Source organism: Falco biarmicus, chromosome 5 (assembly GCF_023638135.1).
Source record: "Falco biarmicus isolate bFalBia1 chromosome 5, bFalBia1.pri, whole genome shotgun sequence".
Classification (NCBI taxonomy): Eukaryota; Metazoa; Chordata; class Aves; order Falconiformes; family Falconidae; genus Falco; species Falco biarmicus.
Genome location: NC_079292.1, coordinates 79,699,726 through 79,718,842, shown reverse-complemented (window position 1 = coordinate 79,718,842; position 19,117 = coordinate 79,699,726). Strand labels below are relative to the sequence as shown.

Genomic DNA, 19,117 nt, shown 5'->3' with positions numbered 1-19,117 from the left:
CCATACAGCACCTTTCAAAGGAGACCCACATTTTACACCCACCTTATTAATGCAAAAACCAAGTGAAGCATATTTCCAAGTTCACCTCTCCAGCCAGCAGCAGTGCCAAGGAAAGTGACCCAGCTCTCTCCCACCATCACCCACACATGGTCATGCCACATGTATTGACACCAAAGCATGGCAGGTGCATTTGGAAAGAGGGAGTATGCACTCAGCCTGTGCCCAAGCAGCTATACAGTGAAGGGGCTCCTGCTTCTGAAGGAAGTAGAAAAAGATGGAGGCTCCACAGAGAGCGAGGTCTGGGCTGGCTTTTGCTTGGACAAGCCCAACCCAAGATGGCAGGCTGCTGCCCAGCACACCTTGCCTAGACATCTTCTCTGAACTACTTCAAGCTTTGCTCGCAGCATGGGTCAAGATACATCTGGGACAGCTCTGCAGCACCAGAGCATGCAAACCACATCATCCTCCACACACACACCCCACACCCTACCCTCTCCAGAACAAGCTCTTTTCCACTAACAAATAAAGTAACTCCCACTGCCAAAAATTCCTACCATCTGCTTTTCATATTTCCCTATAATGGAAAAATAGATTCTCTGCTATTTTTAAAACAGAACAAGGCTTTGCTTTTTAATCAACATCTTTACCTCAGTATGTAGATGCCACTAAGAAAATAGCTTTGGATACAGGGAAAATTTGGTTCAGGAAACCATGACAGACCCCAGGACCAGTGGGAGGTAAATTCTACCAAGATAGGATTTTCAACTTCCCAGTTTCACCATTTAAAGAAAATGACAACTTTTTAAGTGCAAATTTAAAATAAATTTAAAAAACTGATATCCAGAATACATTAAGGAAAAAAATTGCTAGAAATGGATTAGGCAGCAACTACAGAGGCAAAGGTGAGCGAATAAGAGCCTTTGTAGGCAGGTGGGGTGGAGGTGGAAGAGATAAATAATACTGTGATAAGTACTTGAGGCAGCACCTCTTCAGTCTGGATTAATTGCAGCCAGAACATCACGTCTAACCAGGTCATCAACTGGATTTCTCTGAGTCCAATCCAGTGACATGCTGATAAGCTTCCATATCTATTTTAATTGATGAGAGCTGAGGACACTCAACAGTTAAGGACAGAGCAGAGATCTGAAGATGGGAAGCAATACAGATAAATGGCTGATTTTCTGTTTGTGCTTAAGAAAATAGGTCCTTGTATTTACGGAAAAATGTGTTTCTTGTGAAACTAGATATAAAAACTTTTTTTTTATTATTACAAGGAAAATCTACCTAAAAAAAATAATCTTATCTTTGGACATTTTTCATGGGAAATGCCACTTAATACCAGTTCTATTTCTTTGTAATAAATATGCTACACACATGCAAGAACATGCATCACATTCTCATCCAATTAATTAAAAAAAACCAAAAACACTAACCAGTCTCCTCCTGCAAACTCCGTATTTGTGCATGAATTTATGTACTACACAGAAAGAGACTGAGTAAATCTCACTTTAACTTTTTTTGTTGCTGTTAGTTAAACTCCTTTATTTCTGAAGTACATGCTTTAAAGTTAATATATCATCATGTAAGTAAATTTCTAAAAACCACCTTGTTAAATGTGTGGAATTAACACTGTATGTGCATATGTGTAACATATTAGCCAGTACTTACAATTAATAGAGCTGTTAGAATGTTACAGGAACAGCTAAACAGACAAGAGTAATGTAGCAGCTTTGAAAATGAGCTTAAAATGCTTAGGCCTACAGGTCTTCTTGTTAGACCCATGGGTTCAGGCACCAAACATGGAAACAAAAATCTCAGCCATGGAGTCTGCTTCAAGTCCATTCACAGGATCCATACACACACTGCAAAAAGAGTTAATTTATTGAGTGTTTTGCTTCATCTGTACTAGTACAAAAAGGCAATGATAAAGCTTTTCCTCCAGATTGCTTATCAACATCTCCATAAATCGGGCTCCCATCAAAATGTGAGAGTGGGTAGGTTTGCTCAGGGATCTCAAGGGTAGCACACTTCCAATGCTTTGAACTGCCTGGGTAATAACCCACATTTCCCTTGTGCTCATCCCTAAACAAAGGGCAACACTTGTGCCCTCTGACTAGTGTGGGGCCAAAATCCTGTCATCAGATCTGTGTAGGTGGGTATCTGCACATATAGAGAGTCCTGCTGAAGTCATAGGCACAGAGGTCCACCTACACGGATCTGATTGCAGGATCAGGAGTTTGGCTGGAGTCTAAAGTAAGGGCTTGTCTACACTTGGGTTTAGGGGGGTTGTATGTTTTGTTTTGTCTTAGAATAACTAGGGTAACTACAGCTCAGCAGAAATTCACAGCAGACAGGTTGTGCTGATGTAAAAAGGGATTCACATTACTGCCTTTCACCTCTGTTTAAAACAACTTGCCTACAGAAAGCAATCAAGTAGCACAGCTATTGTAGATGAAGCCACTGCCCAATTTTTATTCTGGAGTAGCTTCCCAAATAGAGACAATGCTGGAATCAAAGTATTTTTGTTCCAGAATGATTATGCTGCCAGTAATGTAAGCTATCTACTCCGTGGTAACTCAGCTGCAACAGGATAGCCATTGTAGAAGAACCAAGATGGTTATACACCCCCATACCCACACCCAGTAGACTAGGCCATAAGGAATACAGGACAGATCTGCATGCCAGCTAAAAAACAGTGGGAGTCTTCCCAATGACTTCAGTGGGCTTTGGCTGAGGCACTGTATAAAGGAAATTGCCTAATTTCTGTGTATTTTTTAAAAGGATTCTAAAAAAAAAAAATCATATAAAACTGAGCTGCAAGGCTTCAGGCATTCAAACACGTGAGTAATCCCACCAAATCCAGTGGGACCCATGTGCATTTGTAAAACTGTTCTTGGTGTGTGAAGACTACATCTATACATCAAGAGCAGACACAGCAAATCATTAACCCCTAACTTTCTCACTGACAGGCGGTCCAAGAGAAAGTCTCAAAGTATGTTCAACCATGATACATACCTTGCTTTAATCCACCATCCTCTTCTTTAACTTGAGCAATATGAAATTAGTAGTGTGAATTAAGGACATCAAAGTGACAAGCACTGCAATCAATTTCTTCCAAACAACAACAACAAAAAAAAAATCACTTCAAACATTTTGTCTTTCCTTAGGGATTTATTCTGTGGCTGCTTAAGTTTAAGCATCAGTGATATTTTTTTTTAAGGATAAAATCTTTCCATCTAAAAATTCTAACCAGATGTGGATTTCAGACTTCCAAATTTGGGAATGTTCAGATCAAGAGCTGTTGTTTTAGTCTTTTAGCTATGATCATCACTGTAAACATAAAAGTTTTCAATTATTTCACCCTCAAACCATCAAGATGCTAAACCTATATTTGGCCAAAACTAAGTGCAGGTCCAGAATCTCTGTAGATGTTTGCAAGACCCAAGCCTAAATCACAAAATCTTAGATCACACAAGTTTTGCACAATTCTGCTAATCTGGTTGCAAAAGTTTAGCAAAATCTCATGGATGGCAATTACCTGGGTGAGCTAAAGACATTTCAGTACTGTTATATATGCCCCCCCCCCGAGTTTGCATCACAAATTGCAAGTTTCTAAGAGGGGGGGAGTATGTTCCTTTTTCTTCAGCTAAGCTCTGTTAGTGGCTAATTATGACCTTCTAAGATGCTGCAGAGATGAGCAAACCCTTTCTGAACCATCAGTTCCGTCTGCCCTATGCATCTCCCAAAACGAAAGAGGAAAATGAGAAAACATTCCATGTATTATGGCTTTAGCTTTCTAATAACCATTTAATACACTTTAATAAATCATTTAACCATTTAATAAATCACTATGTAGATGTTATTTAAATAATTCTTCTGGCTATGGAATTAGATTTTAACCCAGTGCTACCCAATTTGACAGTACCCTTATGGCAGTGACCAAGTCCTCTCCTCATTCTACGTATCAGTCTTCTCTTTCACCCATCTTTAGACACCAATTCACCCCCTTCCATCCTTCATAGAATTTGCTCCTCTATGTAAACTAAGTTGCCTGTGGAGTTTGAAACATGCAGATAAAACCAGCCCATCCTTGCTACAAGCTTGTGCTTGCCTTCTGTGGAACAAGATGCTTGAAGACTGCTGCACGCTGTACAGGCAGCAGCAAAGTTAAAGCCTCCCAGTGCTACAAAGTCATAGAGCAGCATCTATGTATCTCTCTCTCCCTCTCCCACCCTCCCCAACACAAAGGGGATACTGAGGCATAGATGAGAAGCTCACAGGGAGCTCCAGGACTCAACCATAAGAAAATCCAGCTGTCTGCAGGCCTGAACAAAAAATCCACTTCAGACTAACTCTTCAGAGAGCATACAGTAGTCTCTAATTTTAGAAAGTAACATTACTTAAAAGTAAATGTAACAGGCAACAGCACATATGCACATAACATTATGATGTATATAATATACATCGCACTTAATGTAGCATATAACAATTAGACAGGCAACATACATTTTGCTCCCAAATTTATGAGCTGGAATTTATGTCAGTGGCAATTAGTAATGGAAATTCCCATTGCTTCTAATCAGAATGGATTAAGTCCTGATGCTAAGATTGCAACACTCTGAAAAATCCTGGATCTATAGATGGAAAGAAACAAAAGTACACAAATTCCTGAGATATGATCCTGAAACTCATTCTCTCATAAAGAACCTCACTGAGAAAATCCAACCCAGGTGAAAGTTCCAAATCATATCCTTCCGAAATCAATGGCAAAGACCCCAAGATGATCAAAATGCCCAGAGGGATATACTGAACTGAGGCTGGCCTACAGAGACAAAAACCCAAAACAACAGTGTCTCATGTTATATATGAGAAGAACTCAAGCAGCAAATGGAGTTGTAACACTTTCTAGGCACAGTAATCCCACTACCCTCCAAACAGCTCCTGAGTTGAGATCCTGGAAAAGGTAATTTTCTTGGCAACAATAAATTGCTGCTCTTACAAAAGCTAGGTTGGTTGTCAAACTTTGGAGTTCATTAAAGCAGCTTCCAACGCTGACCTAAGTCTGCCTCTTGGCATAATCATGAAACATTTTATGCCAGGACAATTGCGAAGACTGAAGCTCTCTTTGAAGACAGGCAAGCGGATGTATTGGAACAGTCATTGTACTGGAACAGTCATTGCTCATTTGGTTTGGGGTTTCTTTTTGGTTTAGGTTGTTATTTTTTTTAAACAGAGGCACTACATTGCTTAAGTGCTCAATGCATGACTAATGGGGCCAGTACACTGCTGCATGGAAGTGTTTCCTTGGCAACCCTGCTGCCTGTGTGACTGCTCTGAGCCCACCTGGAGGTTTAGGAGTTTCTTTTCCCATCATTTCTATCCAAAAAACAACTGTCAGGCCAAGTTTGTGTCCATCTCCTGCAACTCAACTGGTAACACTTCCTTACTGTAAAGATGACTCTTTGCTCCATCTCCTGCATCCTTAATGTTAGCACAGGTTCTTCAGGCCAGATGCTGACATCCTTTACACCAGCTCTCTACTGACTGGCAGCTTGGCCAATATGCTAATGGGTTGGCATAAGTGGGAATGGCCCTGCCACTTGGGTTCAGTAAGCAGTACTGTTCCTGCTGCTCTGAAAAGAGGGAACGGTAAGGGAGCTATTGCCATACTTATCATTAAGCATGTGCTTAAATGTGTTGTTGAACAAGCACCTAAAGTACCAGGCTAGAACAAAACAGGTTGCTATTTCTATTTTGGGATGGCAGATGTTAAATAAGCTGTTCCCTTTTCACCATTGCTCCCCTCTACCTCAGTTTCCCCATTAGAAAAACAGAGGAAATTACACTGATTTGCTTTATAAAGCCCTTGGAAACAGTAACTGAATCATGAAACAAAAGTTTCCCCAAGGACCTAAGGCCTGGTTACCACCCACTACAGGCTTTAGGCAAGGAGTTCAATCCTTCTCAGGACAGACCTTATAGGAGCTGGAGGAAGGATCCAAGCACCAATGGACCAGTATCTAGCATGAACCATATACATTACAGATCTGCAATAGGAGAATACCCAGCTATCTTGTCTCTCCTCCCAGGGGCAGTGCATGTCACAAGATGTGATCCAAGTTGTTCCTCACACCGCCTCCATAATTTTTACAAGGGCTGCACGTACACTGCAGACACACACAGACCTACGATGTCCATCAGGTCTGACTAACATAGCTGTGCCATCACAAGTGCGTACTGAGGACCCAACCATACTGGTAAAACTGTATTCATGCTGGAAGAATTTGTTTCACTAGTGGACAGTGGTGATTTTTACAGCACTAACACTTTGCTACATGGCCACATTTATCCTCAGATTGCTCTGTCAATACGCTCTGTCTGCTATTCTTGTCTGTGTAAAGCACTGATATAGCTTCAAAAGATTTCCTTTCCCTGGCTCCCACACTTTCAGGAAGCTGTTTGAGGCTCTCAACCTCTCATTTTCTAATCTGCTATTCCTATACACACATACACACACAGAGCCCTCAGCAACTGCTTCAAACCACAGATGGCCAAAAATCCACCACAACCAAAGGACTGTGGGAGTCAGGGGGGGTACACAAAAACATGCAACAGCACTACTTCAGATCTAAGTGGTGAGTAAGACCCAGTTCCAAGAAGTGCAGAGCGAGGTGCATTTGTACTCACCACAAAGTGGCTACAAGTGCAAGTTAAATTTCTCAGGGGTCCCCCAGGGAAAAAAAAAACTCTTCCAGGAACCTATCCTCCTGATCTTTCTCAAGGCATTTAAGAACCCAAAGTTCTCCACAGGGATGCCCCGCAGGCGAGGGAAGATGCTCAGAGGCAGTTCCCTCCCCCAGCATTTCAACCACCTTTTCATGAAGCTTCTGAGTGAAGCTCAAATTGGCACCTAACTTCCAAAGGAAACCTCATCGCACCAGTAAAACATGCAGGAACAATCTTTGGGAGTAATGGGAGAGGAAAGAAAGTGACCTGTGAAGATTTGGAGACTATTATTTACAGGGCTGAAAACAACCTCCCACACACATACACACACCTTTCCTTGTCTGCTGTACTGGTCCTGAGTAAAAACTGCACAATAGCATTGCTTGAGCTGATCTAATGCAAGAATGGATCCAAAGTTAAGAAAGCCCAGCAGGGGCAGCTCCAAAATTCTCTGTCCCATTGCTCAAATAACCTAAGAGGAACGTAGATTCTGTAAAAACAGCTGCTGCAGCTTGGAAAGTGCCTGTTCTCAAGCAAAGTGGTAAACTTTGACCATTTCAGCCAAAAAAAAAAAAGAAAAGGAAGGAAGGAATCCCTGGGTGCTGACTGTCGGGTCAGAGCTGCTGTCCCTTAACTGAGCTGAGAGTCCACACTACCAGTGACACAGCAGCACTGGCAGGACTTATTGCAGAGAAACAGGGGGGGCAGTGGGCAGCTATTCATCAGGATTAGTGTAGAAGCTACATTTCTAAATCAAGAATTTCCATTCTTATGTAATTCATTTCCACCAAAAAAAAAATTATCTCACTTTCAGATATTTAGGAGTGTTCTCTGGTAATTACAATATTCCAAGAGTTAATGGCTATCTATGCATAGGGAAGTGTTCTAACTAAGGCTCCTTTCCTTTTTTAATTTAAACAAAACAAAAAAATGTTCAGCTTGGGACCTCTTCACAGTCTGATATCAGTCCATGCTGAACAGGTCTACAGTACTACTAGTCTACCTTGGTACTTAAGATACCTTTGTATGGTGCAAAGTGTTTGGTGAGGGGTAGTAGCAGAAAGAGGAAATCAGATCTCTGAGATGGGACAAGAGACAAAAGCAGGACAGCCAAGCACTTTAAATAAATCTGAAAGGGATTTAACAACAAATAGAGATTTCTTTCAATCACAGCACACACACGGAACTGAAAATAAAATAATAACCAGATGAATGGAAGACAGGTGGATAGCAGTCAACCGAACTAACGAAGTAGATCCTGCACCAATTTCATATTTGCCAGAGACGTTCTGAATTATTTTTGTTTGTTTGTTTTACTGTTTGTAGTGGTGGAACTACAAACCCTTCCTCAGTATGTGAGCCCAGTTAGCTATCCAACTTGCAGGCAGCGCAGAGGCTCGGGAGGAAAAGATGCCTCCATCTGATGCACTGAGACAGGGCAGTGGAAAGCAGTCTTGTATCACAGACAGCAAGCATCCCTGCCTCCTTTCTCTCCCATCAGCGGTGCACACACATCAAAGACAGATGACTCATCCAAGTAAGGTCAGCCTTAAAATCTGTTGAGCCTCAAGTTGCAAAGTCTTGAGTGGGTACAGGGGAAGAGACAGGTAATCAGACAGCAAGCCACCTCTTGCAGCTGCAGAGAAGCAACAGCATGAATGTTACCCTCTGTCTGGGAGCAAGAACAGTCAGTGAGTTGCCTCCCTCTCTGACCAGGCTGCCCTGTCAGGCAGAGACATCATGCAGCCTCAAGAGATACAGAGTCTGCACAGCTTCACGCACTCACCAGTGCTACTTGAGACAGGACATGGGATATGGCCAGGTATCTGGGTGGGCGGGTCATGAACAAAAACATCTGGGGGGTTTGTCACCTGCCTGTCATGCAGGTGTCAGATAAGATGTAACACACTGGTTAAAGAGATGCAACGGACTCCATTCATGGCTTCTTAACAGTCCCTCTGGCCTGGAAAAAAAAAAAAAAAGTGCTACTTCTTACCATCATTTTCCTATTTTTGTTGCTGTTGTTGTCATCATCTGCTAATCAGAAGTTATTATTATAAAACATGTTGTCTGTGTTCTGAGGGAAAAGGTGTTGTTTCAGTCAACTTCCTCAAGCTGAGTCAGGAAAAAACAAAAGAATAGAGTTCTGAAATGCTGAATCATTCTGCTTCATATGAGAATACCTCAAAATAAAAAATAATAGTAATTTAAAACCCAAAAACAAACAGACAAAAACCCCCTGACCTTGCTGTTAACAAATCCGTAGGAAACTCACCAGGGTTTGTTGGTGGGGGTTTTTTAAACTGAAGACATCATTTTTCCCTCATGTTTGAACTTTCAGAAAATGAATTAAAAGTAGTGATGTTACCCACATGACAAAAATCTGTTTCTTGACTAGCTTTCATTATGGCCAGTGCCACTGACTAATAATGAGTTTTCCTTTATCCGTTATCTCTTGCTCAGTTATATCACTATAGGCTTCAGCCAAATCCTCTTGAACTCAGTGGAGCATAGAGATCAGGTCCAATAAAACACAATTCTCTTACAATCTCTGGTAAATGGTTGGGTCTTGAAGAGTGACTTCTTTCCCCCTTTAGCTGGAAAAGTTTCTTTAGTTTTTCAAGTAACTTTGGAGGAGGGAGAATTTTTCAGGTCTTCACCATGACCTGAACCATTTCACTAAAATCTACCCAAATTGCCAACATTGGGGTAATACCAAACTGATAGCTCAGCAGTTCTAAACTGTGCAGATTTTAATATTAATTTTCATTAAATTTTAAGTTGATTATCCTAGACATGGTTCAAACCTCCTTTTATGCATCAACCAACACAGTGGCATCTTTAGGAGTTATTCAGATAGAATTCAAAACAGACCAAAAAAAAAAGCGAACTATCCAAAAATCATACCCTGGTACTGTTAAACCCTGGGTCCTACTGCCAATAATTCTGCAATATTAATCATACCAGCAAGTGGTTAGGGCAAGATCATTATTAATTATTTGTATTACAGAGGCACAAGCAGTTTCCACCAGTGATCTGACTCAGTTTTACTAGGCATTAATGCTTTACAGAAAGGCAATCACATCAACAGACTTCAAGGTCACAGAGAATGCAGTGACAGAGCAGGGACTGCACGAAAGCCTCCTGCATCTCCATACAGGACCTTTAACCCAAGCCTATCCTCCTGGTCCAGGATAATGACTATATGTACCAGGTTGGTATATTTTTATAACAGTGTCGCAAGGCCAGCATAAAAGAGATAAGAAAAATAAAGATCTATGGCCCAGTTTTCTCTAGAAAGGATGCCACAAATACCTTTCACACCAAATCCAATACAGGGCATATATAGCAAGTTACCCGGAAAGCTGCAGTGCATGTGGCTTATAGAGAGCTAGCACTTATGGACTGAACATATCACTTCTGTGTTTGCATGTTTCAAGGACGCAATTTTAATAGATAATTGAAACTCTGAAATGACCTCTAGATTAGGCACATGGGACAAACTTCCTCCCCTGACCCAGAGAGGCTTCATGCTTTGCTGCATGGTTAAACAGGTCCAGACCGTCTGTCAGCATCAGTGGTACAGAACAGCATAAATTTGCAATGAAAGTGAGGGGGTTGGCATTCAGTGTTCTCAGTCTATCTCTGAAAACTCAGTATGTGCAAGTGCCTGCATTTATTAAAGTAGCCTTCTCCTACAATTAAACCTAAACATTACAGCCAAGGTGTGTTCAAAAGGGCAAAGCAAGTCATAGCACGGTTGGAAGTCCACAGATGACAACAGCGGGGCCTCACGCTGATACCAGAAGGCTCATTCATACCTCCAGGCAACAGCTCTACCCTTCACACTAGAAGAGCAAACCGTGCTGTTTCAGACCCTAGGTGTCTGCTGGCATAAGAAAAGGAGGGATGGCTTTTCAGCACAAGAACCACAATGTTTTTCTTCCTGTATCAGTGACCACTTTTCCTGTAGCTACTCTATCTAGCCTAAAGGGACAGTTCTAGTAAAGAAAGCAGGCATGAATCTTTAAAAGCTTTAGTTCTGATGTCAGGTAACAAAGATCTGGCCAAAGCTTTATTGTGAGTTTCATCGATGCTTTAATCCCAGATCAACTGGCACCGCCAGTGAAAAAACGTGCCCTGCCCTCCTCGTGTTCCCAGCTGCTATTTCCCACCTCCACACCATGCTCTGCCTTGCACTAGCACAAGCTGTCCATTTTAATCCAGATCTGCTGCCCTATCAAGCACATGTCTGCCCTAACATTTGTGCCAGGCCACAGGAGGTGGGGAAGGGGAAGGGTGGGACAAGATCTTTCAGAGTGCTACCACCTTATCCTGAATTAAGAATCTCATCAAGCTACTTCAGCAAAATAACAATAGTGCACCTGCGTAGTGCCTTTAAAGAATGGTTAAAAACCTATGGAAAAAAAAACAGCTTCAAGTCAGCCCAGAGTTGGATATGGGCAAATAATCCTTCAGAGACACTGCCAGAGGCAGGGAAGGACAGCATGATAGCATTGGACAGCTACACCACAGAAGAATTCAGGAACTAGCAGGCTCAACATAGGATGAAAACCCAGAACTCCTGCTCAAGCCACAATTTTCACTAGCCTCAACCACTGTATCTAGAGCAGGACTCTTCTTCATATCATGCTTAAAGAGCCTCACCTCTTACGATGCCAAACCCCACTGTACTTCAAAAGAAAATACGTTATGACATAGCCTGACAATATAGTCCACAATCTCCTGCGTGCTCTTTACAGTAAAAAATAGAGCAGAGTTTAGGGAGAATACCCTTACCCTGTGAAAAGGGAAATGACAGAGCATACAAGTAAGAGGCCAATAGGAGGAGGCTAGACACTAGTTAGCCATGGGAAAAACAAACATCTAAGCACAAATTACTTGTGCCTGGAAAAATGCTTGGTGTTCAGGGCTTTTTAATGAGCCCACAGCCAGAATAATTAACAATGGACAACAGCGAGACCTGAGATTGAGAAATGGAGGGAAGGAAGTTAACGACCTGGCCACACGAGCAGCCTGCTACTTTTGCACACTGGGATCTATGTGCTGCCTTTTCATTTTAGGCAGATGCTATGCAAGCCAGCAGCAAGGGGAAATCAGACAGGCTAAGATTATCCTTTCATCTGACACACTGTTAAAAAATCAAAGTTAAAGTACTTTCCATTAACGGTCTAAATCACTCCAAGTTTACCACTGTACTGCCATATAGATTATCAAACCCTCGCCTTTTTTTCCACTGGAAGGACAAGATCAGATAGAATACTGCTGCTTTCTAAAACCAAGCATATCATTTAGCTCCTGTTTCAAGTGACTTGAAGAACAAACAGACTTTGCAATCTCCAAGGGCTGTGTTTTCCCAGTAGCCTTGTCACCCCTACTTTTAAGGACTGCGGCTTCAAACATGTGAAAGGCAAGGTAAAATTTGAGGTACAAACCTGAAGGAAAACACAGCATGGTGACTGCATGAACAAATAGGCTATCCATTTGGAGATGGGGGAAAATCAAGCCCGGCTTCATCAGCCTAAAATGAGGGCTGCATTCAAGAGCGCATTGTTAACTGTTCATTTGTCCACAGATGGCATACCACCACCCATTCCTGTAGCACCATGAAGCCTGAGTGGTAAATTCAGGAATTAAGCAGTTGAGTGCAAACAGCTAGGATATCAGTAAGTAAGAAATTAAAGATGACCTACAAAACCTGGGCAAATAATACACTCCTTGGTCACAACATCGTATTACTGCTGTGCTTGCAGTAGGAAAGTGCATGTCCAGGCTCTGCTTGTGGTACATGGACATATTTTAATTCACTTTTGCATGGAATGATAAAATTAACTTCCTTGTGTTTAACACTGGGAAAACAGAATTCCTTCAGCTCTCAGCGTCTTTTGGGAATTTCTGCTCCTCTTTTACTGTGTTGGTAGTGGGTATATCTTCAGACATTCAGGCTCTATAGTCAGCACTTGGAAACAGCTAAGGAAGAGCGTGCCCCCAGAGGGACAGACAATCCAAGCTGGTGCAGTAGGACAGGACCTCAGGAAGCAGTTAAAAGTGACCATCAGACATCAGAACTAAGTTCAGCCTAAAGACAGGCAAGTACACACCACATGACAGCAAGCTCCTATGGTTTCTGCCTACTGTAGGACACCATTCTAGATGTAGGGCTTGGTAAAGGACACACAAGCATTTGCAAGTGGGTTTTTTTAATTCCCTTTTAGCCAGCTCATCTTTCTAGTTCTAATGGGTCACTAAATGCAATAGCACAGGACAAGCATGGTTTGAGAAATAGCTCAACTTGCACTGAAGGAAAACATTTGGTGTACACAGGGTCCCACAAGAAGGTCCTGTCTGTCAGCTTACTCATTTCTTAATCGTTTTGTGTAGAAAAATGAAGCCTAGGCTCCCAGTAAACAACACTTCCTCTTCAATTTTCTCAGCTATTAGGAACTTGAAAAGAAGAGTCAGGGATTGAAAGGCAAAGAGATTGAACTATCAAATCAAGATAGTCACTCCAAAGCAGGTTTCAGGCATGCTGATGGAATAAATTAATGGAAGTGCTGGAATTGTCCTTGTACTGTATAACACCTGTTCATCAGCCACAGTCATGCAGTTACGTGTTTGTGCCATCCAAACAAATGCATCCTTGCCTTGCAAGGAACTGTGTTCATTTGTCTCTTATCAGCCATCAGAAAAGGTGTGGCTGACACAGCACGTAGCATTTGAATTATCTCAGAATTTAATTGTTTTTTCCACCCTCTGTCAGCCAAATCTTGGGAAAAACCTAGAGAAATAAAATAGGTCAGGGCACTTTAGGCCAATAAATGGCGTCACAGCCTAAGAGGAGAGTCAAGGACAGGAAAATCCCCAAGAATTTTTCCAAACACAATTCACAATTCACTTCATAACCTGAAGAACATTGACCGCGTGAATTTCAGATGGTCTGGTTACCTCTGCTGAGGAAACATCCCAACAAGATCAAGAAACAGAGCAGAAGGCCTGATTCACACGAGAGGTTTTCTCAACTGTTTTTTTTCCACTTGTCAGAGGCATCTGTACAGAGTCCAGCACCAAAGTATGAAAGCCCTAAATGAAAATGGAAAAACACAGTAGTTCTGGTCAGCCCAAAGGTCTGCCTAAGCTAGTACCACATCTCCAGCCCCACCCAGCAGGAAATGCGCAGAGTAGGAGCACAAGGAATAAACTCTGCCTTGCACGCTCCACCAGCAATCCACAGGTTAAGGGCTTTCGGACCCAAGGCCAGCAGCTGTATCTTTATAGTCAATGGTCCCAAACGAATCCATCTAGCATGAACTGTCTTTTGAAACTAATTGTCTGTTTAGCCCTACATTACCACTCCTGGCAGTAAGTTTGGTAACCTCACTGTATGTCCTGTCAAAACATACTTCCCCTTGTTTAAAACTGCCACACGCTTTCATCTAATCTTTGCTGCTCCCATATGAGGAGATACAACCCTTCCCAATTCAGCTTCTCCCTGTCTCTGCCTCTCATGACCTTCTAAAGCAAATTTTTAGTATTTCCACAGGAGTCTGCAATGGGCCTACCTGCTTGCAGTTGCTGCCATGGCACTCATTTTTAATTCCTTCACTCTCAATCCCACCCTACTTCCCTGGCTCCTGTTTTCCTTCCCCCACTAACCTCCAGTCCCATAGCTTAGAGTAGGTGTACAGAAATAGAGATACCAGATCTGTTTGGTCCAAAGAGCTCCCTATCTACATAGGTGTGCAGAGCCACCCCACGTCAAAGCTTGCATCTTGCAGCAGTGCTGAACATCTTTAGATTTTTGTGTGTAAATGGCTGTGAAGGTGGATGGGCTGCGAGCAGTCTACTCTTGGAACTTTGGTTGACATGAAGACTGAAGCTCCAACTCTATTTTCAAAGTATATGTAATTATGTTATTTCCAGAAGCACAGCTACCAACCAAGCCATTAATTTTTGCAAGCCAGGAATTCGAACAGTGGGCAAAAAAATTTTTGCTGACCAAAGCTGTTCAGGCTGGCTCTGCTTCTCAGGTGTCACACAGAAAGCAACCCAAAAATGGAACCTCCTCCATCCCCAACAGTTATCATTCTAATCACCTCCACTAATTAATTCCCTTAATTCATTTTGGGATTTGTTGTGGGTTTTTTCTCTTTAGAAGATGAAAAACTAAATATACCTGTTCTCACTGTAATGCTTAAATTTAAACACGCTCTAAATCTAAGCCTTACTCCAGGCCAGCTGCTCAGTGTCCTTTGCATGCAAATCATTGAATGAGCTATCTGTGTCTTCAGTCCACAGCTTTCACACTTTCTGTGCCAACTACCTGCTGACAACCTGGGTCTACCTATGTTTATTTTCCAATTGAGGTGAAGAAAGTGATAGAACTTCAGTTTTTGTTTGGGGGAGGGTTTTTTCCTCTCTTTCAACAAAAAAGGGGGTCAAGGCCCATACAGCTGAATGAGTATTTTGGATATGACAGAGTGCTCTACACATCACTGATGAAAAATGGACAGGGACTTAAACTCAAGTCTAGACTGAAGGGAACCAGCCTTCTCTTCCATCAGTATTTAAGTTCACCTTATAACTGGACTAGCTGAAGTTATGGTGACGTAATTCTTCACCTTCTAGGGACACACAGTAGGACCACAAGGTTCTCACTCCAGCAAGGAGGAAGGGCAAGTGTGAGTGATGGGACAGGCCAGCCTAAGCACAGTATCATCTGCTAAGCAAATAGTGAGAGAGCATCGCAGGTAGGCAGCAAAGGGCCCAAGGAGACCACTTTTGGAGAGCAAAGCATTATTTTGCTGCAGCTATAGGTACCAAGAGACTACATGAAGCTGCTACACTCCCCATCTGTGAAGCAGGGCTATCCTAGTTCCCTGCCTCCCAGGGAGCCGTAACAACAAACCTATTAAAACATTGAGCTAATAGAGACTTTTGAGTATCTTAGAAAGCATACAGACACCTCTATTAAAGGACACAAGTTAAAACCTGTTTTTTCAGAGCCCTTCCTTTCCAGGAGCACTAGTACATTAAGTGTTTTGGTTTCATTTGGAACCAGGAGGCTTGTTCTGGATCTACAGCAGCTTCCCCTCTTGTTTGCAAAGCCAAACCTTCACGCTAAACTGGAGAAATACCCCTCATGTCAGCTGATTTTCCATAGCTCCAGCCCTCCATGGCTAAAGATGGGTCTCACCACTAAAGATAAATCCCAAGTACAAAATTTTGTGCCAAAGCATAAAAGGAAGTCCTACCACTCCAATGAGTGGAACACACTATTATACACCTAGAGCCTCAGCCTGCCAAAGAGCCAAGCCCACTTTTGGCAACAGATACAGAGAGACTATTTTCTTCTTTCAGTTTAGTCAATTAGTTTATTACAATGACTAGTTTACCCAAAGTTGGGAAATACTTTGGAGTTGCAGAAACAGGAAGCTTGTTTTCTTCCTCCAGTCAACAAATAAAAATGAGGGGTGAGGGAGCAAAATCTACTAATATTAGATCAGCATGACAAGAAACAATCAATGCAATTAAAAAATATCATATTTCATTTAATAAAAAGGTTGTTATTTATTAAGTAATATTACCCCAAAATGTACCAGATATTTCCTTTTCATTTACAGTTATAAAATTTTTTTAAGAAGTACTTCTAATGCTCAGGGTTTTGATGGGGAAGACTCCACATGCAATTGCATTTCACTGCAAAGCCAAGTGCAGTCTATCATAAACAGCATATAAAATAAAAAAAAAATTAAATCAATCATCCAGCAAATAAAAGTAACTTGTTTTCCAAAATAAAAACCTAACTAAATCCATATAAGGCTATCCAATTACTTAAATAGATACTTGTGGACATCATATAGATTAGCAGAAAGGAGAACTAAATTTAGATTAAAGGCCATATTTAGTTGCACATCAGTATGTTTTAATGGTTATCCAACACTCAATCACTCTCTCTTTAGGAAAAATAAAAAGTACATATGCAAAACAATATCGGAATTGATTTTGTACATCCATTCTTCTGTTTGCCATTAAAAAGAAAATAAATAAGTCAAAACCAAAGCATGATGCAAGGTCTGTACAAATGACAGCATTTCTTAGCGACTGAGACCCTTCAGTGACCGCTTGCAACATTTGGCCAGGCAGTGAAAGCAGCAACTCTTATACCTGTGGCTGCAAGCTCTGGTTGGGACACCATTTATCACATGTGAAAAAGAGTTAATGCTGCAGGAACACATTTCACATGGGTGATAATGGGAACTGGGAGACCTTTGGAAAAGCATAGGTCAACCCACATTTGGCTTCTGGAAGCAAACAATGTCTCTTCCCCATAACCAAAAAACTTCCCTTTTTCAAATGCTGCTCTGTAATTCCTCTTCCATGTGTTCCCTGAAGGTTTTCCCCTTTCATTTGAATCTGGGTAATTAAAGCAACAAAGCCAATCTCTTGCTAGTTCTAGCAATCCAGACTTCACAAATCTCTCTGAATCACAGACACAAATTCTTCCTTAGCTCTCTTCCCACTTACAATTAACCAGTGTTCTTGAAATTAAGACTGCTGGGGCTGAGACTTAGGAAACAATCCGGAGGAGACTAATAAGCACTTGAGACCAGCCTTCCAGGGTGCAAAATTTTAAATTGAAGCATCTGAATGCCTATACATCATCAGAGCAAGTCTATCTTGCCTGGGATCTTGTTCCCAAAAGACAAGAAGTCTCTGTTTCAGGAAAGGCTTAACAGACAGAAAAAGCAATCTTTCCCCCATGTCATTATAGGATTTTCCCCCCCACCCCCATACAGGCTGCTAGATTTAATATCTTCCCCATATTCTTCTACCCTCTTTTTTAAATCTGTTTGTACTTTTAGCCTCCACAGCATCCTGCAGCAGTGAGTTCCATAATTTAACACAGATGGAAGTAATACTTGCTTCAGTCTTGCTGTCTGGCAATTATATTGCCTGCTCTAGTTTGGTACTATCAGAAATAACTGTTCCCCATACTATACTACTGTGTGATTTTATAGATTTCTGTTATACTTCCCTCAGCAGTCTCCTGAGCCAGAGTCCTCAGCAATCTAGCTTCTCTTCCTATGGAAGTTTCCCCAAACAACTTCACAGGTCATTCCTGTATCTTTTTTGGTGCCACTACAAACCCTCCTAGTAGTCAGGAAAACACGCTATAATCAGAACTGATACACACCATTGATTCAAACTACAATATACAGATTTCTGTTTTACTCCCCACTCCTTTTCCACCAATTTTATTTGCCTATTTCACCCCAAAATGAAAACTGAGCTCAGTTTTCTCTTTCATTCACCAACCAAATCATTTCCCAAAACACGATTCCAGCTGCCAGAGCAGTTCTGGGAGGTCCATCAGCAAACAAGACCGAACAGGTGAAGGAGACCTCACTGTTTCTGTTAAGCAGAAGAGCCATGCAAAAGCCACAACCAAAACTACCAAGAGGAAAAAAAACAAATAAATACTGCGCTCTTTGCCCACTTCTCCAAGCCTGCAAAACTCTGCCACTGCCCATCAACACAGTTTAGTTGGCTGTGCTAATTGGCTGTGCATACACTATTAATTCACTCTTCTCTTTCCTTGAGGTTTAAAAGAAGTTGTAATTTGTCCCAGTTGGGAGGTAATAAAAGCCAGCGCACGGTCAGTCACGGATGGCTCTGATGACTCAGCTGGTGTGAGGTAGCTTGCTAAGACACCACTGCCTGTGTGCTTGAGCCCAGTGTTTACTGTGCAACATGCGATACATATCTCAGGCCACATGCCATGAAATATTTTATAGCCCATAACCTTCCTCCCCTGGAAGCCGCTCCCACAGTCTTCCCCAAGCCCTCTTCCAAAGAACCCATTTGCTCAAGCCATTTGACAGTGACAGAACCACTCAGGCTGCCAACCGAGAAATATTTTCTACATCCATCAGGACTCCTGCTCCTGCAACCTGGTGCCCTTCCTGGCACCCTGGGACTTAGGAACGAATGCATCCTCATCGCTCTGTGAAAACAATTCAGCCCTTCATTCCCTCAGCCCCAGGGAGATGGCAGGTCCGTCACCCCACAGTCACAGCACAGCCCCAGTCAGGCACCTGGCACCTACACGTGCCTATACCAGGCTGCCCAACCCAGCACAGCAGTGATCTAAACCAGAGGGAGCTGGTCCTCTGGAACTGGGGTAAGGCTGCTGGCACCAGATTCGCCACAGTAGAAAGACAGTGGCACAGGTGACAATGGCCCATCAGTGCCATGGGGGGTAGCCCAATTGCTCTGCAGGCTTCAAGTGTAGCTGGTCTTGCACAGTGGCAATATGCCCACTGGAAATATCCAAGCAGCTTCTCAGGGATGCGGAAAGGAAGACCCATCT

The 19,117-nt window shown here is 42.2% G+C and overlaps 1 protein-coding gene across 5 annotated transcripts in view; it reads right to left on the bottom strand.

Moving 5' to 3' along the window:
- Positions 1-19,117, bottom strand: part of ETV6 (ETS variant transcription factor 6) — a 139,968-nt gene that overhangs the window by 112,638 nt on the left and 8,213 nt on the right. Inside the window, exon 2 of one of the 5 annotated variants that reach the window (XM_056339909.1) lies at positions 8,602-8,689. The exons of 3 other annotated variants lie outside the window; for them this stretch is intronic. The gene's annotated coding sequence lies outside the window, so the exon portion shown is untranslated. Of the gene's footprint in view, positions 1-8,512; positions 8,529-8,601; positions 8,690-19,117 lie in introns of those variants that run through there. One more of the 5 variants, XM_056339905.1, reaches the window with a different exon arrangement.